Raw genomic sequence first — 25,532 nt, forward strand, 5'->3', positions numbered from 1 at the left:
ATCCCCTCTGCTGACAGCCATTTTGTTGATGCAGTAATAACTGACATGTTTGAGATGTACCAGCTAACATGGGAAAATGTGGCCACAACTATCATGCATTCTGCTTCCTACATGGCTAAGTTTGCACGGGAGATTAAACTCAATCAGAAACTGGAATTGGTACATATTACCTGTCCTGCTCATCTAATTAATGTTGTCAGTAGCTACTGGTACAGAAGAAATGAAAGACATGAAATCTTGCCTTGTTGGCTTCTGGGCCGTTTTCAAGCACGAGAACAAGTTAAAGGCTTTGTTTTACACAGTGCTAAACGAGTGCATAGCCGATTACCTACCTGTCCTGTTGATCCACACTGGTGGATGAGCTTGTGCCTCGCTGCCTGTCATGTAAATAACACATGGACTGTGCTAATGCATCTCCTAGATCATCCTGAGTTTGTTGACTCTTAAGCAGCACTTTTCAGGAGACTGGAAAGTAACTAAAATGAGTGCCAGATTCTGCACATCAAGGTAATGTTCATTGCTGAAAACTTGGAATCACTGTGACAAAGAAAACACTGGAGTTTTTTCTGACTACTGCCAACACATTTGCCAATACAGACATTTACCGGATCCTAACAACCAAAATCTCAGCTGAATTGAGCACAAAAGCTGCAGGAGAAACATACGGCGAGAAAACCCAGTTGTTTCTGGAAATCTTTCTTACCCCAGAACACAAGAGAACAAAAAAAGCATTCAAAACCTTCAGTGCAATGCTCAGTGGGAAATGGGAGATGACTGTGGCTTGTAATCTGAACCCTGAAGTGTTTGGTGCCAAAGATTGTTTTTGGAATGTCATCCAGGTGTTGCACCCTTTCTTCAAGGTGAATTTGGCAGCAGACTTCGACCGTGATGCCAGAATGTTTCAACCATTTGCCACTAAAAATGAAATACCAAATCTGAAAGGGGAATTTACTACTTACATGAACATGCCTTACCCTGACAATGTGAAAGCGGATATGCTGACTTTTTGGAACAGTCTTTAAGATACACTTCCCAACTTCAGCACAGTGGCATGGGTGAGCTGTGAGTGTAGCCCCTGAATCTATTGATGCAGAGCACTTATTTTAAAAGTTGGGCTACCTCCAAGACAACAAGAGGCTCAACATGAGTGAGGATATTTTGAAGAAAATTATGTGAGCGTATGCAAATGAGGATTTCTGGAAAAATCTGAGCGAGACAAATAATACCTTTTGTACATAAACAAGTTTGTTATACTGTAGTAAAATCTATATTGTGAAAGTATTTTCTTTTTCCCCCAATTTTTCCCAATTTTTTTAAAAATTATTTTTAAACTTGATTTAATCCTGGGTTTAATGTTTGGAAAATAAACAGTGAAAAATTCCCGGATTTTTTTTTTTAAACAAATAAAATCCGAAAACATGGAACACTAATCCTAACTGTAATAGGACTTTGTGACCTGTGTGCCTCAGGCCAGGAGTCCCTTCCGCATATGTGTAGATCCACAAAGGTCACACAGCAGACACCGTGATTGACAGCCCCTATTCTGCCCTCACTCTACGGGCCCAATGCTGTTAGCACAGCTTACACTGTTATCTATCAATAGATTGAAAGTGGCAGAAAACGTTTATAGAACTTCATTTGATGTAACTTTGCCATTTAATTGGATGAGGGTAATGGGGGCCACAGAGCCACTGGCATGGTGAGGGAGACAGCAGTATGTGAGGAAGAGGATATGGGGGACACACCTTCCACTGGCAACCCCACCAGCCCAATACAAGCAGCCAACAAGCTGGAGAGTTCGAAAATAGGTAACTCTCTGGTTCCTAGAGCCTTATCAGACTGTCTTAGAGCTTAAATCTTGGCCTCACTGAAGGGCACAGCTCATGTGGATTTCAGTGGAACCAGAATTTGTCTCCATACCCCACATGTCCCTACCCTTTTCCTTCTGGTATTTTCTGCTCTCACTATGAGGTAGACCACCTGTCTGTCTTCAGTCACACTGGGGAAGCACAGAACAGATGAAACAGAAAGGACTGGAGTCCAGTGCAACAGTCTCCAGGGGAAGCTGGTGGCATCTGAAGCTGGGGAGGCAAACTTGACATGGGGCTGCTGCCTTCTGAGGGCTGAGTTCTTTTCCCTCTGTTGTGTTTCTTATTTTTCTCCTGTGCGGGTTTGGTTAGCCATCTGATGAGCTATCCTGTGGATTGGGTGCTTCTCAGAGGGTCATGGTGTACTATGTCCTCTTCTCCTTTCTATCAGGACTATAATGAGGAAGCCATGAGGGTATCCTGGCTTTAATCCCAAAGGAGGAAAACTGTGAAATTTTTTCCACAGGTCTTGAAGGACTAAATATGTCCAGAGTCCAGAACTATATAATAATTAATGAAAAACTAATCTAGAACTATTGGTCACTATTATTCTTATTTACCACTTGTTTATAGGAGCACCCATGATATATCGGGTACTTTCTGGACAGTCAGGAATTGACATTCCCTGTCCTGAGGAGAGCACAGTCTAAAGACAGAAGTGTAGATGGATGTAAGTGGAAAGGGAACAACAAATAGGTGGGTTTTTTTGTTTACACAAATCAACCAGTTCCATTGTAAGAACTTGCCATTTCGGTGACAGCATATGACTTATGATGTATTCTGTAAAAGGGAAACGCATTTCAGGAAGAAAGAAAATGTCCGGAAAGGATTGTCCTATTTGTCTTCTACAGCGGCCTCTCCCAGTTTAGTAATGATTGCATTATCTAGTTGCACTGTCAAATAAGTACAGTTTTATGGAACCTGTCCAAAGTAATTGTGAATAAGTATATTTTGAGTTTAAAAAACAAAACAAAACTGAATTGTGTTGTGAGTTGGGCAAAACCTTGTTGTGAGTTGAATTAAAAACCCATTGAGACTGATAGTTGTGAACTCACCTATCAGTTAATATAACTAAGCATAAGTCCCCCACGTAAGACAAAAGGAATGTGTGAATCCATCTAGGAGTTTTTTGGCTGAGTATTGATTTTGGAAAGTGTGTGGGAAGGCAGAAGAAACCAAAAACTGAAAAAGACGAGAACAAAGAGAGGCAGAGGGAAAAAGCAAGACAGCCAAGCAGTAGTCTGAAAACACAGTAGCCTGGAAAAAGCTATAGAGAGCTTTGGGGTCTGTTGGCTAAAGAGGCTTGGGGCTGTAAACTAAAACTGTTCCTTTTATTCTTGGTGGTTCTTGCATTTGTACATTCCTTGTAAATAATTAAGATTGTATCAGAGGAAATACCAGGCTCCATCAACTTCTCTTTCAAACTGGAACATACTCAGAGCCCTGAACTTTGCTTAGCTGCTAAGGTCAGAAAGGGGCAACGGTATATACTTGTTCTCATCAGCTTTGAGAGCTAAGTTTTTGAGGTTTTGTATTTACAAGTATAATTTTAGTTTGAGTTCTTTATCATTTGGGTTGTCTGGTGTGCGTATCAGGGCAAATTTTTGCCCCATGACTTACGGTTTTTACAATGGAGGAGTTCTATATATGTAAGACTAATTATGTAGAGAAGAATAAACCAAAGGGCTAGCATTTGAAGGATGACAGTGATGTAATTTATCAGTATGTGTGATAAATTAGCCCATACCTTAGTAAGACCACAGCATGGTTTGTCAGAGACTGGGATGTGGGTGGTTGGGCCTAATGAGCAGGAGTCAGGGCTTGTGATTAGTGCTGGGTTACCTGGAGTGAGGCAAGGCTGTAGCCAAGGAATGACTAATGTAGCTATGGGCAAATGCTTTGGGCAGCCATTGAACTGCTGCTACAGCTGGGCTTAAGAGCTGGTCTGCTGAGTCTTCCCACCAATCAGGTGGTGTAGCCAGTCAGGCAACCTATTGTAAGCTAACTTTGCTCATGAGGTAGCCTTGAGACTGGTTCTCTGCAGGCCCTGATACCTGATAATTAAGCCAATATGTTTTTAATTCTATGTTAATACTTATGGAGGAGAGTAAAGTTCTAGTTGCAGTTACAATCCAGGCCTCTATTGTCAAGCTTTGTTTTGGCTACTGAAACTTTTTCGTCATTGACCCTGAGCTTCTCTTTACCTGTGAACTATTTTACATACTTGATTGCAAAGAAGGTAGTTGTGTTTTCTTCATGGCTGTACTATAGAAAATTTAGATTAACACTGTCATTTTGACAGATATGTGGTTGTAGTGTTGCCTGAAAATGGGAACATCAGTGCAACAGCTAAAACCTTGTTTATGCGAGAAAAATTTGGCATGCTAACCACTGGATGGGCCCTAAGCATGCCTACAATACACTAAGTGTTCACACACACATTGCTCTCAACAGTGCACAGACAATTGAACCACTGTGTGGCTTGCACTTGCTCTGAGCCAGATAGGCACAGGGGCAGATGTTACTGTATATGTTAATCAGTTTATTTGGAAAAGTGGACGGAAGATGAGACGGAAAACTTGCAGGTGATGCACACGTACTGTGGTGAAGATGAGGGAGAACTGTGTGGGACTTCAGAGGGCCGTAACAAATCTAGGGGAATGGGCAGGAAAAAGACAAGAAATTGAGTATTGACATATATAAAATAATACTCCTATGTGGTGTTGGGTTCTAATTGAACTCTTAGCACTTAGGGAAGATATCTTAGTGTCCTACTGAATAGTTCAGTGAAAACCTCTGCCCAGTGGTTGCAAAAGAAACAGTGTTGAGATGTGAAAGGGAACTGTACCAGGCGTCTGTACCACTGTTCCAAGACCTCTTTTCTGAACCAGAATATCGGGAGATTGCTGAGAGAACAGGCAAGCAAGTTTTGGAGAATGACAACTGAAGAGATGAGGGAACCTCCTCTGTCCAAGGTGCATTACTGTGTGTGTGTGTGTGTGTGTGTGTTTTTTTTTATTGTTTTAAACTTTGTTTGCATATTTGGGGACTGCTGAACTAGTTTTCTGGGTATGAACTCTGTTACTGTTGTGAAATGGGGGATGCAGCCTCAGTGAAGGTGAAAATTCCCTCTCATCCATTGCTGGAGCAGAAGTGTCAGCTTCATCCCTGACGCAGACTAATAGCTGAATTATCTAGAATACAGTGCTCAGTGGTTGGCTGAGCTGTGCTGTGTGGCTGGACTCAAAATGGCAGACAAGTGCAGATAAGTTTTTAAAAAGTTACTAAACCACAGAAATATTAAAAAGGGCAGAGCAGGATTATGAACACCATGGCCCCAGCATGTACAATATAATGTAGCTGTTGGCTTGTTTCGCTCTGCTGCGCAGCCTGACTGGGGCACTTACGTGATGGCAGTTACATTTCATTATCCATGAAACACTGGCATAATTATTAGAATGCAGCTTGCTGTAAAGCAGTTTCAGGCAAAAGCAGTGGAAGCTTGTTTTTCTCCAGGCCCCATGTATCAAACCAGCCAATTCAAGGAAGCAGTCTTAATGGAGGCAACAGATTGTTTTAGTTCTGATTCTTTCCCCTTCCCCCCACTTGTGGGAGGGTAGTCATAACAAATCCCTGATGAAATCACTTCTCTAGCTTGGTGATTTATATTTTTGGGGGGAATGGGAAGTTGTGCTAACTTCCTCACATCCTTGTGGAAACTCACTATCTCTCTCCAGGTCCATAGTGTGCCCTGTGTTATCAGGGAGTGACTCTAGAGCAAATTTCTCTTCAGTTGCTCAAATTGGGCTTTCCTTTCCTTTTGCAGGAGTCCTCAGTAGCTAGAGGTTTTTTAGCCTGTTTTTAGTTATCCAGTATTAGTCCCTTTGAATTAAGCTGCTGGCATAAGAGATCCTGTAGGAACTCTTAAGAGTGCCTGCAGAACCAAAGGCAAATTGCACTGTTTGTCTATCTGTTTACATACCTAGTGCATGCAGCACTGACCTTGGGTCACACTCTTGTCTGTCCAGTGCTGCATAATTTGCAGCAGGCCTCTGACTGACCCGCCTAAACATCTCTTCCTTGCTTTCACAATTGTGCAGAATACCACAGGCAGATAGACTGAAGATTCTCCTGTCATTGTTTGTTTGGTCCCAAATGCATACTCCATCACCTTCCTGCACCTGATGTCTGTAGCTGAACTGCTGTCTGTTGGTGTTTGTATAGTCAGGGCAGTGCTGCATAACTCAGGCGAGCAGTAAGTGTGCAGTCTTTGGGAATTATATAGTGGATGGTGACTCCATTATAATTAGTTATTAGGAATGCTTGTAGTTAGGTTTTTTTTAACACTTTGTTATAAACCCCTATTTTAGTTGCTTATGACTTTTTGATAAACTTCAGTCATTGGGCTTGAAAGTTTCTATGGCTAGCTACACTCTGCCTTGGGCTGAATTATCCAATGCAGTTCAGTTGTTTGAGAATGAAGCTAGGGGGAAAAGTACATAGTCTTGCCAGTGTTAATTATTTTCCCCCAGCAGTTTCTTTGAAGAGATTTAGTATACAGTATTAAGAGTTTGGAGGAGGAACTTGAAATTTGGAAGGGAGATGATGATATTGCGGTCAGTGATATGCCTTTTGCTGTCCTCCCAAAAATCCACGCAAATTTGGCCAAGTTGTAGGCTTCTGAACATTGTTATTTGCAGATGCTCAGTATAGCTCACTAGAAGCTTGCTGCCAAAATCTCCGATTCCATCTGCACTGATCATACTTCAGTCCTACAGAGCTCTCTTTGTCATTTGTACTGAGTATGCCATCAGGCACAGAACTAACATTCTGGAGAGGGAGATGATAGAGCAGCAGCAGCTGCTATACTCTCTCTCCCTTGGCCTAGAGGCAAGTGTGCTGGGCTCAGCTCCTCCACTGACTAGTGTTAATTCTGTGACCTTCTAAGATCTTATTATGGAGCAAGGCCTCATACCCCTAACTTAGCCTGCAGGTGAGCATCATTTCCCTAATTTTAAAGGTGGGAGATAAGAGGTTGAACAAGGTCACTTCTGGCAGAGCTGGAAATATAATTCAAGGGCCAGGTTCTGTGCTTTTCAGATGGCTTTTATGCACATTTGCACTTCCAAGATTCTGAGCTGCTTCACTGCTTGATGTGGTTCTTGGTGTCTGTGTATATGATTACATACTATTTGTCATACCGGATGCTGGCTTTATGCATATACAGGATGGATCATGAACAAGACAGAGGATAGCAAGAAGAGAGGCTGTTCTGGACTGGGACCCAGGAGACAGTTGGGTTTTATTCCTGATTGCCGCAGCCTGGAGATTCCCTAAAAAGTCTGATATAGGCACAGCCTAAGTGTATAGAAAGTAAGAGAGTGTCTTCTTTCTCTAAGCAAGAAAGTAATTTGCAAAGGAATCAGAATGGTGGAAGAGAGTCGGTTATTTATCATCAAAGGAATGGAGTGGTTGTGTTAGTTTGAGGGATGCAATAGTTTTCTCTTTATTTTTACTATGGGTATGTCTTCACTACCCGCCGAATCGGTGGGCAGCGATCGATCCAGCGGGGATTGATTTATTGTGTATAGTCTAGACGCGTTAAATCGATCCCCAAGTGCTCTCCCATAGACTCCTGTACTCCAGCGCCGTGAGAGGTGCAGGCAGAGGTGATGGGGGAGCAGCAGCAGTCAGCTCACCCCGGTGAAGACCCCATGGTAAGTTGACCTAAGTACGTTGACTTCAGCTACGTTATTCATGTAGCTGAAGTTGCGTAACTTAGATCGATTGGAGCCCTAATAGGATTTTAATTGAGTACCATATTTTGTTTGCATTTCTTTTACCCCTTCTCCAATAGACACTCCACACGTCCTGGGAAAATTCACATTCCTTCCATATAGTTTAACCTCCGTAACATTAGCCATATTAATTTTACACAAGGTGTAACTGCCTTCCCCATGCCCAGAGTTTTCATGCACACCCACCAAAGCAACAATCTGATCCCCCAGAGACACCCCAAGGCTCAGTGTTCCCATCATTCCTCCCCTTTTCCTTTTCTTTTTCCCATGTACACACACACAATTCTCTTTTGCCTAACATCCTTTGCAGTGTGATTACTCTTTTACACAACTGTACCCCAATTACATTTCCATCTTATACAACTAGACACAACCAGGGGCAGCCAAGTTAAGTTCCAATAGAAACCCCTTCCATCCTTTAGTGATTTTGATAACATTACCCAATAGTCAAATGATTTTGATCAGATTCTCTCTCTCTCTCTGCCTGCTGCCTGGAGCAATCCCTTATAGACCATTTCTGTGGGAAAAGGGCCCATTTCCCCTCAGAATAGCTGTAAAGGCTTCTGTGGACAGAAGCGTAGTGGTGGTAGTAGCCACTCTACCTGACCCCCTTGGAAAATTTAATTACCAAGCTTCCATCCAATGTGACTGCACAGAGTTGCACATACAGTTACATTTGTATAACTGGGTTTTATCATTAAACAAAAACTTCCTTCTTGACATCTCACATAAGTATCCAAAGTACCCTCCATTAAAACTTCAGAAAAACAAAAGAGCATGGAAAGGCAGGTTGCACTTTGAAACTTTTTTTTTCCCCCCCTTCTTTCTCTCCACTCCCCCAGGATCAAGTCCCAGCTCCAGTCTCTAAAGGTAGTCTGTTAACTCTGCTTTTGACTATAAACCCTTTTGGGCCACATCATCTTTCACTACCCCTAACTAATTTACAACCCTTCAGGAGCCCTTGCTGACGCAGCACCAAACTTGAAAGATTACTGGCAGATTCCCATAATGCTGCCCTTACTTCAAACCTCTCACAAGCAGACTGAAGTGCCTCCTTTCCCTGGAAGGCATTCAGTCCCCATGGGCAGGGACCTTCTTCCACTACCCATATACCAAGGAGGGTGGGCTCCTCAGCCACCCCCCATCCCTCTGGGTCCCTTAACACTTCCTCCATTTCCTTTTTAATCTCATCCCAGGTTGACCCCTGCACCTGGTATGGGCCCTGGTTCTTCCTTATCCATTGATCCAAAAAATCCTTTACCCTGGCTTGCCAGAACCCGCAACTACCATCACGAGAGTTTGCTATACCCCCTCCAAGCAGCTGCGTGGACTGTTGGGGAGGGGGACTTACAGGCTGCCACTCACCTATCCGATGCGATGCATCCGAGTCACCGGCACCAAGATGTTAGGGGGCTTATTCCTTCACCCACTTACTTCCCTGGTCCTTCTCGCATGAACAGAGAGCAACAATACCCGAGGTCCAAAGGTGCAAACAATTCGATGTTTATTGGGGTGAACTTCCAGCAAGCATGATTCCAGTTTCCTTCCTTAGTATCCTCCTTCCCAGCTCTGACACCACAGAGGCTTACACCTGTGTCCCTGTTCCCATTCCTGCCCTTAGCCAAATATGATTCCAGTTTCCCCAGCCCCATTCCCTGTTCCCATTTCCCCTTTTAGCAAAACATGATTCCAATTTCCTTACCCTGTAATAGCATAGCTACATTGGTTAAGATCTTCTAGTAAGATAATATTACCATAGAATGGTATGACTACTGATAGCTTGACTATGATATGATCATGACATATTGTGAAATCTTTCCTCAGAGGTGAGAAAGGGGAAGTACAAATTACTACTAACAGAACATATATTCCAAATTGAAATACATTCCAACCCTTTGTAAACTCAGATGGAAAGTTTACAGTAGATTCTGTACTGTGGTGTCCTAGTGCCCTTCAGTTCTGATATAGTTGAAGGGCCCATTAGGTTGTGTGGGGGAATATGTGTAGAAGTCTCATGTAAAAATTGTATACATTCATTATTCTGGTTCATGTGTCAAAGCAAGTATGAAATTCAATTATTAAACAAAGTAGTCTGAGTTTGAACCAATAATATAGAAGGATGAATGGATGTTTTCCCTTTTTGCTTGTCATGCCGGTAGAGCGCCTACCAATGGGGTAATAGAACTGTGATGCCTCTGTATCCTGTGCTTTTTTCTTCAGCCTGGTGATTCATTTTTGTTGTGCAATAGTGAACTTAATAGCTGCTACTGCAATTCTATTTAGGTTTGCACTGGGAATGTGTAGGGCTTAAAAAACTTAGTTGTTTTACTCCATGTTTCTCTCTTACCAACTTTTCAAAGCATAGCTTTTGTTGGGATTTTGGAGCTTCTATCAATTAATTCCTTAAGAGAAATCCCTCCCACAGGCTTGGACTGCACTGACCTGGGTCTGGACCATTGTTATGCTTTCTGAAGTCGATCATGCAGGTCACTATCCTAAAATCAGGCCTGTCAACTCAATTAACTACTTAGGCAGGCTTTACCTGTTTCAAAACGAATCAAACTTCCATAAAGCCTTCCTTTATCAAAGATTAGATATTTAATGCATGCAAATACATTAAAATGAATTAGATATTTGTAAAGCACTTTAAAGCTTGGAAAGTTCTGTAAGAGTGCAGTGTTAATCCAGGATACTACCTCTGAGTTGAATGTGGGCTTCAAAATGAAATGTTTCAGCTGTTTTTTAAGAAAATGCTTCACAAGTCAACATTTTTCACCTATCACACTACATTAAATCAGACTAGGAAATACTATTGGTGGTTTAGAGATTGTTCATGGCCCTGGAGTTGTAGATCTCAAATAATGTCTATGTATGTTCTTAACATAGCATCACTATCACTGTAATATCTGGGTACCTTGGTTTCTTCTAGTATTTCAATAAAAAGTTGAGGAAGCTGACAGACTTGGTGAACAGGCTGAAAATGGAAGAAATATGGGAATTAAAAACAAAACACAAAGTAATGGTTAGTTTGGCGCTGTCTTTGAATGATTTGAAGTTGTAGGTTTCAAGGTTTAAAGTTGTAGCGTGCAGTGTTTGAAGATAGAAAATAGAAACATAAGGCCACCTGTGCTTTGGAGCAATGTTAATACAAACAAACTCTTTCCAATCACAGTACAGTAGAACCTCAAATTTACGGACACCTCGGGAATGGGGGTTGTCCATAACTCTGAACAAGTTGTTATGGACTTTAGCCATGGGGGAGTTGAGCTGCAGCCACGGAGTGTGTGCGTGTCTGGGTGGGGTGGGGAGGAATATTAAAGTAGATGGAAGGACCAGATTTGGGTTGAGTTGTATGAAAATTCATTCAGTTATTTGACTTACTCTTCCTAAGTAACACACAGAGTGAAATGGCTATCCATTCCAATTTTGAGTTACTGAAAACAAATTCCTTGCTTGGAAATTGCGTTTTTGTTGGGAGGGAGGTTTGTCTCTGTTAAATTGTGCTACAAAATAGAATCCATGTTTTAAAAATCTGCAGATGGAACTCCTCTTTTGAAGTTGACTTAGTATTGATTCTGACAGGAAGAACAGAAACCTCAAGAATTCATATTAACATACAAGTAACTAGGAGAAATAAGGAACAGGGTAAGAATTCAAAATTGATGTTTTAAAAATGACATACAGACATTTTGGCTACTGAAGCATAGAGTATGGCTTTCTGGTACATAGCTGGAAGGGGTAAAGGAAGTTGTGAAGGCTGCATGTGCCTTTGAGATTTTCACCTATGAGATGGGATTAGATAAGATGTCACTATGGTTGTATGCTAAATCTAGACCGTAGAAATGTGGCAAAGATGAGCTGCTTTGTGTACCAAAGGTATATAAACTAAAAAATGACCTGAATATATTTTTAAAAGGAAACTTGATGCATTTCCTGGTATCTTTATTTTGAGATTTATGAATATAAAGCAACATACAGTACCAGTTATAAAACCCTGTAGAAGCAGAAAATTTCCTTTTAATTTGGGAGTTGTGGTGGTACTCTGAGAACTGCTGTAAGTAATAAGCCCTAGGGAGGTCCTGGTTCTGCAGCTTTAGAATAATGTAATAGTTTGTTTTTTTTTGATTGTCAGGTATTAAAATATTTTTGCCTGGAAAAATTGAGAAACCTCAAAAGCCCACATTGCAAAAAAGTTGAGCTGAAGTGGAATTGAGAACAGAACCTTCTGATCGTTTTGAAGATCTGTTCCACAGTGTATAGTTAAACAGTGTCTGCGTTCTCTGATGTTCCTAATGATTTAGTGTTTCCATGGACATAACTGTGGGTGATTCATTGCAGTTATTTCTGACTGGCTTCTGTTTTGTGGTTCTAAGTTGTTCAAGGAGTCAGTAGCAGAATGTTTTTTCTTTAATTATAGATTTTAGAATTTAAAATAGTCATATGATGATACAAATGAGTATGGACAGCAAAGTTGCCTCCATACAATGGTTTCAGATATTGAAGACTGTTCTTTTTTTTACAAAAGAATATGTAATTCCTGCAATGCAGAGTTTTGAATACAAATTATAGTGCTGCCCGCTAAGGTAGATTTGACTTAGTAGTTTTTTCAATAAATACAAGTGTTATGTACTGGATAACGGAATGGGGGAAAGTAGCTTTCCTTTGTACAGGTGGATTTTGCCTCAGCTTCCTAAAATAAGGTAGACATGAAGAATGGGAAGACAGCTTATAATAGCTTTGTAGTGGATATACATGTTTTTGAGGCACCTGTAAGATGTGACTGCAAGTGAACTGATTATAATTTCCCAGACACAAGATAGATTAGGTAATATCTTTTATTGGACCAACTTCTGTTGATGAGAGACACAAGCTTTTGAGCTTACACAGAACTCTTCTTCAGGTCTGGGAAACGAAGGCCATGTCTATATGAACAGCGCTGCAGCGGCGCATCTGGTAAAGACACTGTATGCCGATGGGAGAGAGCTCTCCCCTTGGCATAAAAAAACCACCTCCATGAGCAGCGTAAGTTGTTTCAGCAGGAGAAGCTTTCCCGCTGACATAGTGCTGTGCACACAAGTGCTTATGTTGGTGTCACTTATATCGCTCGGGGTGAAATATTCACACCCCTGAGCAACATAAATTTTGCCGACATAGGCTGTAGTGTAGATATAGCCTGACTCAGGGTTTGTTCTACATATATAGTGCTGCAGTGCTCAGTGAAGACTATCTGTGCCGAAAGGAGAAGGTCTGTCAGCGTAGGTACTTCACCTCCAAGAGAGGTGGTAGCTATGTTGACCGGAGAAGCCCTCCCATTGACATGTTCCTGAACATGTATTTAGGAACATAGTTACAATTTGGACTGGTTTTTTGGATTGTGGCTAAAATATTTGATTCCCATTTATGGTACAAGCGCATACTATGTGTTAATTGTGGACTACTATGTTGTAAGCCATTTCCCCCAACACTACTTTTTTTTTTTTTTTTTTTTTTTTACAGTGTAGGCAGAGATGTAAGTGATACCTGCAGCAATGCTGTAGTTCGATATGTAGTTATGAATGGAAAGCAAGATAAGTTTTTAAAAGCAATGTACACTGAATTCAGTGGGGCCTTGTGTACACAATAAACACAGAATTGAGCCATAGTGGTTAAATTTTGTTGTGTTCTATTTTGTTGTAATGTAATTTGGTCCTGCTTGTGTGGACTGGGCCAAACTATATTATAACTAGGTTAAAAACAATGCTTGAACTCAGAGACATAGCCCATTGCAAAGCTTTTTAGCCAAGTATCTACTTCAAACTTTTGTCATTAATTTACAGTTTCTAGTGACATGTTTGTCTCTTGTGATTGTGTTTTCTTAAATGACAGGTCACCAGATTTGCCAACTATGAGTGAATGTTAGTACTGTTTAACAACCCATAATGTAGCAATATTATATATATTTTTTAAAAAGATTGAAAACAAATGTTGGTTTCTTTGTGATTTATAAAGGTGAATTAATGGACAAAGGGAGTCCTAGAACTGCTTGACTTGAAAGTAAACATTTAAACTACTGTATGGTTTTCCTGTAGGATAGTTACAGTGAGCTAAATCCTGGGGTGGAGTGCTGCTGAAACAGACAAGCAGTTCACCTGTTTTTCAAGATGCTGTCTCTGCTCTCCCTCCTGAAAGTTGCACCAAGAATGATAAACTGTAACTTTTGTTTGTTTTTGTTTGTGGAGAAGTGATGCTGTGGGGTTGCCTCATCTTTGACCAGGAGAGTAGTTTAAGTTGAATAATAGCATATACTAGGTGTGCCTCTTGGCTCTAATATATCTGTGGTAATGACATGAAGTAACTTTGAATGTGTTTTAACTTGTTGGATTATGATGTGTCAAGCACAAGCTGCTGCATAGCAGAACTGGATATTTAATAGACCTGTAGTTAGGTATAGTATATCCCTGCCTATTATAAATGGAAGTTTTTGGCCACTCCGTGACTTGCAGTTAGAAAGGCATCGTTTTTGTTAATGTATTGTAAACAGTTCCTTACACTTATTGTGTAATATAAATCCAGTTTAGTGAAGTTGTTGGAAGGAACCAAATACAACACTTTCTCAGGTTTACTTAAGATTATTTTGTTTGAACAATTGATAGTAATGGATAAAACATCTGAATACGGTTAAGCCTGACTTAGTATACTAATGCTCTGTAGCTAATATATTTTATTCTGCATGCCAATTCACTGATGACTGGCTGATGAATCAGAATTGGACTGTAAGGACAGAAGATGATAAAGAAGTTTCAAGTTTAATGTGTATTCTGAAAGTTGGTATCCTTGTGTGAGATTTTTAATGTGCTAAGCTTTAAGTATATTAGATAGCCACCATGTTCATTTGAAATAGTGGGGGGCGAGGTGATCGTAATATTCTAGATTGTTTGCATTCGTTAGTGTGTCTCAAAAGGCTTTAGTATGCACTTCAAAAGCCTTCTCTATTGTATGGTCTTTTGTTTTTTAGCTGAATGTAACACCCTTTTGAGTTTGAACAGTGTATAAAAATGAGAGGTTTCAGACAGTGTCTCAAGTACTGTCTGTTAATTCTAGGTTGGCATTCTGAAAATCCACATGTTAATCCTAATGTCATTTGTGTTTTCATGGATGGTGGGATTTTGTGTAAGTTAATTTTTTCTTTTTGAAAATTAATTGCAAGTCCAGTATGGAGCTGTATAATATGTACTTCTGAAATAAAAGCTTATTGTTTTTTCCTGTGTTTGTTGTAAAAAATTGTAAAGTACATAAGCAGAAGATCAGCAAAATAAATGCTCCAAAGCCTCAGACTGGTATCCACTAATAGAGAGAATATCCTCACCTCTGATCTGTTGCTGGGAATAAAATCATGGGAATAGTGAGGATATTTGCTGCTACTACTGACCCTATCCAAAAAGAAACCTTTCCTGTGGTGACATGTGCTGTGTTGCTTGCTCCTGGAGAATGTTTTTGTCTATTGAGTGCCTATATTTATTATAATCAGGAGCCTAAAGGGGGTGGGTGGAGATGAAGTAATGGATCAAGCTCTGCTCACAAACCAGCTCCTCCCACTTGATGCCAAAACACTCTATTCTCTGTAGATCTGCATAATGTTGTGTCACACCTTTCTTGCATGCTTTGCTTAGCTGCAGAATAGTTAATGCTTTTTCATCATTAGACCTGACTTACTCCTTTGAACTAAACTGGCTGCAGATTCTGTACTATCAGGTTCTTATTTTAGGTTAATTATTTAGGTTATCTTTGGAACCCGGGTGGGCTAGAGACTTTTTTAAAATTAAAGCTTGGATTGTGGAGTCAAAATGGTAGCTTCAAGAAAAATATATCAGTTCTCAGAACCATTGTGAACTGACCCAGTTTGATCCCTTCTGAGGCTGAAACAAGACACTAGTAAACTAGGTAATTTAAAATGTGGGTCTATTTTGAAAATTGATGGAGTAAAATGTATTGCCTTATTAAATGTGTCTGCCCTGTGTACATATTTGCTTACTTCATTGACAAAAGTAAGTAAGTTATCACTGCAGAGCTAATGCAGCTATGAGATCCTATTCTGTTCCACATACCAAAAGAACTGAAATGAATGGAGCTATGCTGATCTACACCAGCTGAGGATCTGCCGCATAACTTGTAGACAATAGTTGGTAGATAAATTTGATAGGGTGAAATTTTATAGCAGAAACAAACCCACATGGTTCAGGATAGGCCCACTGCAAGATGTTAGGAAGAAAAGTTATGTCCTAATTGCCAAGCAGTTTTTCCTTGCACCTTTTCTTAACCATCTGTATTGGGCCCTGCCAGATCCAGGATAGTGGCCGTAGATGTACATTGGTCCGTCTTAGTATGGCAATTTCTGTGTTTTAATAGAGAACAGAATTTGATTTGTGCTATTATTTGTGCTGTTTCGAATTTTTAAACTGTCAGAACTTAACTTTTCAGTTTCTAGGGTCAGTTTGAAGTTTTATGTATAGACTAATCAAAGAAGACCTGGAAATCAGACAAATATGCAGTCCGGAGGTGCCTTTTTTGAAGTTAGTTTTTCCGAACAGAGATGACCTTAAATTAATTAACTTGGGAGAAAAAAAACTGTAAAGAGTGCACATTAATAATTAGATACTAAGTGCAGCTCTGTCATCATGTTGGACAATGGGCAAAGTAATAGCTGACAGCTTGGATTGTTTTAATACCTAATTTAAAAATACTATTTTTTCCATTCTTCTTTTGCAAGGAGACAGATGGGTTACTGACTCTCACATAACCTACTTATAATATTACAACTTTCCCCAAGCTGGAGCTACAGCTTTTTATATATTTTGGTTATAGAAGGAAAAATAAAAACAGGTGGATTGATATAAACTATTTAAATTCACCTTTTTGGATGCCTTTGGGGTGATCTATGTAAAAAAGGTAATAAGTGATTTTTTTTTTTAAAAGCTATAATTTTGTAGTGGTGATTAAAAACAACTTGTGTACACTCCTCCTTTCATTGTCATTAGCTTATTGTAACTATATAATTACTGTAACACCATTATTTTTCTACTCTTGACTCAAGGGTTTAACAGGAATTAAGCAGTATTATTACAGTACACCATGCTACCGTAGATGAAGCACTTGAATAAAATAATAATCTAACTCTGAAGCTGTGTTCAGACAATTTTGTTCATAGCACCTGGACTTTGTGTGCAGGTGAGCAACATTCAGCAAGTGTTTCGTAGCCATGAGAGACTCTAAACAAAACCACCTAGAAATATGTTAAAAGAACAGGAGTACTTGTGGCACGTTAGAGACTAACAAATTTATTAGAGCATAAGCTTTCGTGGGCTACAGCTCACTTCATCAGATGCACAGAATGGAACATATGGTAAGATGTATGGTAACTTCCAACTTACCTGTGTATGTATATCTGTTTATCGTACTATATATTCCATTCTATGTATCCGATGAAGTGGACTGTAGCCCACGAAGGCTTATGCTCTAACAAATTTGTTAGTCTCTAAGGTGCCACAAGTACTCCTGTTCTTTTTGCAGATACAGACTAACACGGCTGCTACTCTGAAACTAGAAATATGTTGTTAGTATGTATTATTTTTGTTGAAGTAGGAATCTAAAATGCATTTGGAAGGACTAGTTTCATGACCCGAAGCATCCTGGGTTGGTCTGGAAGCTTTAATTTAAGATGGTTTGTAATTTGTGTTTGTAAGCAGATACACAAAGTATACTTATGCTCATGTGGCTTCAGTTCTAGCTATGTGAGAGACTGGCTCTCTCTCCCAATGTACCATCAAAGCAGCTGAAATCATGTTAGTTATTTCTAGTCCACAGATTTAAACACCTGGGAGCTAGCTGGTGGCAGGTGTTGGAGGGTTCTTGATCCTTGAATGTTTTTCTCTTACTGTTCTGACAGAGCCCACGTTTGTTGATCTTTTGGTGGTACACTGGAAAGCCCTTTCCCTAGGCTTTTGCTTGTTTGGGGATAGGGCGTGGTTGAGTGGGCTGACTTTTTGGGTAGGATAAAAGTTTTTTCTTTTATTTTTTCCCCTTTGGCCTTTAAAGTCATTTTGTTAAATTTTGTTTGTCCACCTGAGACCCTGAAATGGCACAATTTGTAAATAGAAAATCAATCATGGCCATTTTCCTGAAATGTTTTGGGAATGCTCCATTGGTGTAAAGAGCATCAGATTTTGAGTCTGATGCTAAACCTGGACCTCTTACCAGCTACACTTACGATCAAGGCCCGTTGCACATACTCTGTGGATATCAGACATACATTCTTTGGCAAGGTTCCCTGATTTCTATAGCAAAGCAACACTAAATTCAGTGGTAATGTTGGTTATAAAATCATTCTAGAACATAGTGTTAATGAAATAAAAATCTATTTTACGGTGACTTTAGAATAATTTAAACACTATCAAATATTACTATTATGATGGAGCTCTATAGTTGAAGTTGTGTCAACCTTTGTGTGTTAGTTCATCTCTCCAGCCCCTCAAATAACTGAAATCATGTTGCCACACAAGACTTTTGACTTTTGATTTTTGTTATATAACCTACAGTGAATGTACACATGGCAGTGTGTGTGTGTATTTCCACAATATATGTGTATGATTTGGTTTAGTAATGAGTGTTGTATAGCTTTTTTTTTTTTGGGGGGGGGGGGGGGGGAGGGCAGGGTTGGAAAGTCATAATATAAACAAATAGTGGAACCTTTTAGCATGAAATCAATTTAGGCACCTAAAGAAAATGTCTAATTTCAAAACAGTGGGAATTTTTAAAAGAATTCACTTATCAGAAAAAATGATTGCTTTCTCATTTCCTCCAGGACCAATAGTATCACAATAAGGATATTGGATAACCTAAAGAATTCGAGAGAATTTTCATTAATGGTTAATGTGCCAAAAATTATTCCAGCAAAGAAAGGTTCTTTATTATTATTTTTATTGAGCATGTCAAGCAGAGAGGGATTACGGTTTTGTGGGACCCTGGGGCCACAGCAAGTGGGGGGGGCCCCTCCCCATCCCTTCTGTCTGTAGCCTGGCCCTTTCCACCCCTTCTGCCTGAGGCCCTGTCCCACCCCTTCTGCCTGCAGCCCCGCCCACAGCTCCACCCCATTAGAATCATAAACTGGAAGGGACCTCAAGAGATCATCTAGTCCAGTCCCCTGCACTTGTGGCAGGACTAATTATCTAGACCATTCCTGACAGGTGTTTCTCTAACCTGCTCTTAAAAATCCCCAATGATGGAGATTCCACAATCTCTCTAGGCAATTTATTCCAGTGCTTAACCACCCTGACAGGAAGTTTTTCCTAATGTCCAAACTAAACCTCCCTTTCTGCAATTTAAGCCCATTGCTTCTTGTCCTATCCTCAGAAATTAAGAAAAACAATTTTTCTTCCTCCTCCTTGTAACAACCTTTTACATACTTGAAAACTGTTATCATGTCCCCTCTCAGTCTTCTCTTTTCCAGACTAAACACACCCAATTTTTTCAATCTTCCCTCATAGGTCATGTTTTCTAGATCTTTAATCATTTTTGTCGCTCTTCTCTAGACTGTCTCCAATTTGTCCACATCTTTTCTGAAATGTGGTGCCCAGAACTGGACATACCACTCCAGTTGAGACCTAATCAGCGTGTAGTAGAGTGTCAGAATTACTTCTCGTGTCTTGCTTACAACACTCCTGCAAATGTCTCCCAGAATTATGTTTGCTTTTTTTTGCAACAGCATTACATTGTTGACTCATATTTAGCTTGTGGTCCACTATGACCCCCAGATCCCTTTCCGCAGTATTTCTTCCTAGGCAGTCATTTCCCATTTTGTATGTGTGCAACTGATTGTTCCTTCCTAAGTAGAGTACTTTGTATTTGTCGGTGAATTTCATCCTATTTACTTCAGACCATTTCTCCAGTTTGTCCAGATCATTTTGAATTTTAATCCTATCCTCCAAAGCACTTGCTACCCCTCCCAGCTTGGTATGGTCTGCCAACTTTATAAGTGTACTCTATATGCCATTATCTAAATAATTGGTGAAGATATTGAACAGAACCGGACCCAGAACTGATCCCTGCAGGACCCTACTTGTTATGCCCTTCCAGCATGACTGTGAACCACTGATAACTACTCTCTGGGAACAGTTTTCCAACCAGTTTTGCATCCTCCCTATAGTAGCTCCATCTAGGTTGCATTTCCCTAGTTTTATTATGAGAAGGTCATGCGGGACAGTATCAAAAGCTTTACTAAAATCAAGATATACTACATTTACCGCTTCCCCCCTATCCACAAGGCTTGTTATCCTGTCAGGCTGGTTTGACGCTATTTGTTTTTGACAAATCTGTGCTGTTACTTATCACCTTTATTCTAAATTCTTGCAAATTGATTGCTTCATTATTTGCTCCATTATCTTTCTGGGTACAGAAGTTAAGCTGACTGGTCTGTAATTCTCTGGGTTGTCCTTATTTCCCTTTTTATAGATGGGCACTATGTTTGCCCATTTCCAGTCTTCTGGAATCTCTCCTGTCTTCCATGACTTCTCAAAGATAATAGCTAATGGCTCAGGTATCTCCTCAATCAGCTCCTTGAGTATTCTAGGGTGCATTTCATCAGTTCTTGGTGACTTGAAGACATCTAATTTGTCCAAGTAATTTTTAACTTGTTCTTTCCGTATTTTAGCCTTGTCTGATCCTACCTCATTTTCACTGGCATTCACTACATTAGATGTGCAATCAACATCATCCTTCTCGGTGAAAGCTGAAACAAAGAAGTCATTAAGCAGCTCTGCCATTTCTACATTTTCTGTTATTCCCCCTCCCCCCCTTGGGTAATGGGCCTACCCTGTCCTTGGTCTTCCTCTTGCTTCTAATGTATTTGTAGAATGTTTTCGTATTACCCTTTATGTCTTTAGCTAGTTTGATCTCGTTTTGTGCCTTGGCTTTTCTAATTTTGTCCCTACATACCTGTGTTGTTCGTTTATATTCATCCTTTGTAATTTGACCTAGTTTCCACTTTTTGTAGGACTCTTTTGATTTTTAGATCATTGAAGATCTCCTGCTCAAGCCAGGGTGGTCTCTTGCCATACTTCCTATCTTCCTACGCAGTGGGGTAGTTTGCTCTTGTGCCCTTAATAATGTCTCTTTGAAAAACTGCCAACTGTCTTCTGTTGTTTTTCCCCTTAGACTTGCTTCCTGTGGGATCTTACCTACCAACTCCCTGAGTTTGCTAAAGTCTGCCTTCTTGAAATCCATTCTTTATTTTGCTGTTCGCCTTCCTGGCATTCCTTATAATCATGAACTCTATCGTTTCATGATAACTTTCACCCAGTCTGCCTTCCACTTTCAAATTCTCAACCAGTTCCTCCATATTTGTCAAAATCAAATCTAGAACAGGCTCGGCCCTGGTAGCTGTCTCCACCTTCTGAAATAAAAAATTCTCCAATCCATTCCAAGAATGTATTGGATAATCTGTGCCCTACTGTTATTTTCCCAACGTATGTCTGGATAGTTGAAGTCCCCCATCACTACCAAGGCCTGTGCTTTGGATGGTTTTGTTAGTTGTTTAAAAAAAGCCACATCCACCTCATCCATTCTGCCCCTTCCCCCTGCCATCTCGCTCTGTTCCACACACGATGAGCCCATTATGCCCCTCCCCCGTCTCCGGCTGCAGCCCTGCAATCTTGTTCTTCCCCCCCGTCTCCAAGACCTGAGAAGCTCTGTCTCCCTCCTCCCCCCCCCCCCACCATGGCGATAGGTGTAGTTTGACTGCTATATTTGGGGCGGTAAAGTGCGCCCATGCACATGTGTGTGCTGAAGCCAGTTCCCTTGGTTCGCTGGCTCTCGCTCTCCGCCTACAGTGCTACCTGGGCTGCTGGTGCTGGGGGGGACAGGATGGCATAATGGGGCAGCCCAGCTGCTGCTGGCAACAACTTCTGCAGTGATGTCCTTGCTGTGGTGCTGCTGGGGTTGCTGCTGCCCAGGGAATGCCACATCCTGGGCTCCTGTATCCCTCCACCCATTCCTGTATCCCCTTCTCTTCTTACCCCCACACACTCATGGTTGTAGAGGAAACAGGTGGACCCTGGGACCCAGGAGATGGTGTCCAGCTGCTGAGGCAGGACCCAGAGCAGAGGGGAAAAGCTGCTCTGTCTGTTCCTTGTGACCCGAAACATGCTGTGGGGAGGGGGAGAACGCAGCATTGGAATGACAAAGCCCTCTGCTCCCTCCCCACCCCCGGATGAGCAGAGCAGGGTCAGGGTATGGGGGTGCCCATTTTTCCTGGGCCCCCAATTGGCTGGGGAGCCTGGGCACGGGCCCCGTCAGCCTACTGGCTAATCTGCCACTGATGTCAAGTGCTGACAACCTTCTATGTGTTAGAGAGTTCTTGGGTACTGTACTTTTTGGGAGATATTAAATACTCAGATATCTTTTGATTAAAAATATAGCTAAACATACATTATCAAAACATTCTTAAAAGATTAGAAAATAATTTTCAAATCCAGAAAGTAGAAACTCCAAGCTCAGAAGCTACCCTGTATCTATTTCTTGGCAATGGAGAAGAACTGGATGTGAAGATAAAAGTGAACCTTGGAACCAGGGATTGAGCTAACTTGAATTTAGAGTAATAAGGAAAGAATGGCTTTTGAAATTTGCACCAGTTGAGGATAAAGGACTTCAGGTAAGCAAGTTTTGAGGACTTAACTAATGTAGTGCCTGATTCTGCCACCCATGCTCACTTTTAGTAGTACGTTATTCTACCAGGAATTGTATTGAAATGAACAGGCTGCTTTCAGAGTATAGTACTACTAACTGTGAGCAGAACTGAAAAGATTATATCACTTTTGACAGAATTGTAAGGAAAATGCAGAGAAAATTAGTACACTGGCTTCTGGGAAGTTGTTCTTCATATCTTGTCTGTGGACCCATCATTTTTCTGTCCATGATATCCAAACCACTGTTTGAGAGTATGAATCAGAAATAGACTGAGAATTCTTACAGCGAGTAGATGCTTCCATTAACCAGTTGTTGTTGCCTTCAAAACTTTTTATCCTTCTCATTTTGACATTAGAGACAGATTAGGAATTACAGTTCCTCCAGTCCTCAATTCTCTTTAAATAAAATTGAAATTTGACTACTACATGAACAATTTGTTTTTGTATTGATTTGTGGGGTAGACAAACTGTGAATGGTCATTCCTTAATAAGAAATGCATTTTCAGATTTGGGCCTATGGGGCTTTCTTAGCTTTGACAGGTTGGGGTTCTCTCTGGGTTAATATTTAACTGACAACAATCACTGCATAGCACAGAGGGCCTTTGTGTGAAAGAGGTCTGATTTCTTCATGGCTTACCAAAATTTTGTATATGGGTTGGCAATATGCATGCCCAGCTTTTGATGAGATTTTATATGGCAGAAATTAAACCATAAAAATTGAAGTAAAAACACCATATTATGAGGTCTGTTATTAAAATTAGTCTTCTAGTGTAAAAGCAACATGCAGAATATATGTTATGGAAAGTATCTGAGAATGATTGATGGCCTACTTTCATGCTTAAATTTTAGCCTTTTTGAAACAAGTTTAAAAATGAGATTTTCGGAAAGGACAAAGGGAAGTTAGACCTTTCAGTGGGAATTGAGTGTCTAACTCTTTATTTTTTTGCACATTTCTCCCTTGAAGTGGGGCTATCCAGGAAACTATGATCTATATGGTCTTGTATTTCAGAAGTGGTTTGAGTTTGCAGGAGCCTTGTCTTCACTGGTAATCTACCAGTCCAGTAAACGGCAATGTAAGTGGGCTCTGCATATCATCCAGTGTTTTTGTCCATAAGAACTGCGGCCATTTATATATGTCATTCAAAATTTGTGTGTTCTGAGGAGAGTAAAAATGGGGAGAAGATGACTGCTTCAAGATGGGGGGGACATAATGGACTCCCCCTAAAGGGGCCTGAGGGAATCCAAAATTGCTTGTATGAGAGACCATATTCCTGCAAAGTATATCTTCTAACATAAATTTCTTTATACCATGACTTGGGTATTCCAAGTGATGTAAATTCTGAGACCATGGACAAAAAAGCAGTTTAGCTGGAGCTTGATAGGAAGCTCTGAAATTAATGTATGTTCTGAGATAGGCCACAAGGCATACCTTATACAAAGATTATTACAATAGTGTGTAAGGTGTGAATACAGGGAGGCATTCCATCACACCCAATTTGGAATAATCCTTCTGTTTGATCTCTCCCTTTTTTAAAATAATCCTAGCTCTTTTTTTTTTTTTTTTTTCCCCAGTGAATCCACTTCCCTTTCTGTGTTTGAGCATTATTTCTGTAAGGCTGAAAACTTGAATGTTAAATTTTTTTATTTAAAAAACACACACACAAGAAAACACTGATACTTTGAGGCAACCAAACTTGGAGAATGTACTGCAAAGTTTGCCTATTGTCCTTAACTAGTGAAAGTGCCGGGCCCACTGCGTCAGAGATAATGACTAGAATCTTACGCTAGTAACAGATGGTGTGTTCTTGAGTGAATGTCTTCAAATGAAAGTCAGATCAAAAAGAGTTGTAATGAAATTTGATGTGTTTTTTTAAATTTCAGGCAGGTAGGCTTTTCTGCATATTATATTTAATTCCTTTTTTCCTTTTTATATTCATTTTTGTTGACATTCACTTCTGTTTGTTAAGCCTACATAAAAGGCTGTTGTATTTTGGGTCTATTGAGCAGTAAACACTGCTTTTTAGAAGATGTATTTTGTAACAATATATTTGTTCCTTAGTTTTGTTGTGAAAAGGAACAAATCCTTTGTTTGTTTTGTGGATTTCCGTATGGTCTTGGAAACTAAGCATTAGAGACCATTAGCATTGTAGATATCATTGCATTTGAACACATGTAATAGATATAAGACACATGTACAAGATGTGATGTTGGTTGGTGGGAGAGAGTTGATCATATTGTTCCTTTTTATAGACACTTTGCAGCAAGGACACCCCCACCCCCCCAAAAAAACAAACAAACAAAAAAACCAACTATTTTAAATGTAAGGAAGAACGAACAGATGCTCCTAAAAAGAGCAACATGTTAGATCTGTGCTATGCTGGGAGTGGATATTTTATATAAAATGGTTCTTGGCAGCTTATCAAATAAAATACAACAGGCTAAATCTTTGAAAAGGTGTTAAAAATCAGACCTGTATGTATAGCTCAGTCAGGAGAACAAGAGCCTTAAATAAGGAACTGAAATAAATGTTACTTAATTTGAAAAAATAAAAATCATTGTTGCATCTTTTTCCTAAAGGGAGAAAAGAAGCGTGTCCTTGGTCATTTGTTTCTGTTTGTACTTTTAAATTATGGAGATGGCTGAGCTTTACACTAGAGTTGCTTTAAGCTTTGGAGTACGCTGATTTGGAAGGTTGGAGAAGAATGGAAAGAAGGTTGAAACTTGTATAATCTTCTGTATCCCTTCATTTCAAAATGGCTGGTTATGAAAAAATATGCAGTCCTGGAGAAAGCTACGGCTTATCTGTAGCAATACAATTAAACCACAAGTGGTAGCAAACATCTTATTAAGGTGCTGGTAGGTGAATTAAGAAGCCTGACTTCAGGCTTCAGCTTTTAAAAAATTTGGCCTCTGCGGGGAAATACCAACACAACAAGTTGCAAGAAATAAGTCATTTCAAATAATTGGAACTTGATTCAAATTCCTTTATAAACTTCATATTAAAAATATTTTTAACTATTGTATATTTGAAATAACCTTACAAAGTCCTCCAACAGTCTTTAAGTTTCATAGTTTGATACAAAACAATCCCTTCTCCAGTTACTTATTTAAGTTAAGAACATTTAGAAATTGGAAATGGCAGAAAAGAATAC

At 40.0% G+C, this 25,532-nt stretch overlaps 1 protein-coding gene across 26 annotated transcripts in view; it reads left to right on the forward strand.

The window, feature by feature from the left end:
- The window catches only part of SIPA1L1 (signal induced proliferation associated 1 like 1), a 376,811-nt gene that overhangs the window by 23,724 nt on the left and 327,555 nt on the right, over positions 1 to 25,532 (forward strand). For 11 of the 26 annotated variants that reach the window (XM_043548048.1, XM_043548043.1, XM_043548050.1 and 8 more), the window contains one exon: positions 2,442 to 2,564. The exons of the other annotated variants lie outside the window; for them this stretch is intronic. The gene's annotated coding sequence lies outside the window, so the exon portion shown is untranslated. The remainder of the gene's footprint in view (positions 1 to 2,441; positions 2,565 to 25,532) is intronic. 26 annotated transcript variants of the gene reach the window in all.

This window comes from Chelonia mydas, chromosome 6, assembly GCF_015237465.2.
Source record: "Chelonia mydas isolate rCheMyd1 chromosome 6, rCheMyd1.pri.v2, whole genome shotgun sequence".
In the NCBI taxonomy this organism is placed as follows: Eukaryota; Metazoa; Chordata; order Testudines; family Cheloniidae; genus Chelonia; species Chelonia mydas.